Raw genomic sequence first — 816 nt, forward strand, 5'->3', positions numbered from 1 at the left:
TCATTCACCTTTGTTCTCAGTGTGTTGGAAAGCGCTCAACATTTTGGTGTCTGGTAAAATGGCAAGAAGTGGGGGGGGCGAGAGGGAGAGGAGACAAGGAGAGAAGAGCTATGATGTTTTGGCAAATGTTTGGCTAAGCAAGCGATTGGAGCGACACGAAGAGAGAAAACAGGGCCGGAGGGGGAGGATTTGCCGTGACAGGTAAAGAAAGGAGAGAGGAGTGAAGAGGCGATGAACGATGAAGAGTAAAACGCATTATAAAAAGGGGGGGTGGGGCGATGGAAACAGCAGTGATTTCACAGGAACCACAAACAGTCTCAGGAGATAAAACGCACGCACGCACGCACACACGTGTGTGTGTGTGTGTGCGTGCCTGCGCTGACGCTCACGCGCTCCCTGATTGACAGAAACACGGACGGACGGACACGCAGCTGGGATGTCTTATCCCAAACCTGATAAGTCAGCACTCGCATGAGGTGATGTCAGAGTTACTCAGCCAGCCAACGCTGACGGTTTGGGGAAACAGACGAGCGTGAGTGTGTCCGTAGGTATGTGTTTCTGGTTGTTATGGAAGTGAAAACACGGCCTTTTGGGGGAAGCAGACTTCTCTACACTCCGTCTGCGTCTGAGTTGATGTTGTGATTGTTGAAAAAACACCAGGCACAGGGTCTTTTTCTCAGTGACTCGCTGACCTGATTCATACGCACGTGCGTGTTCGCTCGCGCGCACACACCGGTATGCCCCCTCCCATCATCCTGTTAACCCGATACACAGCACGCGGACATTCGCCTGTGTTTAAAATCGATTAGCAATTTC

Source organism: Lampris incognitus, chromosome 9, assembly GCF_029633865.1.
Source record: "Lampris incognitus isolate fLamInc1 chromosome 9, fLamInc1.hap2, whole genome shotgun sequence".
Classification (NCBI taxonomy): domain Eukaryota; kingdom Metazoa; phylum Chordata; class Actinopteri; order Lampriformes; family Lampridae; genus Lampris; species Lampris incognitus.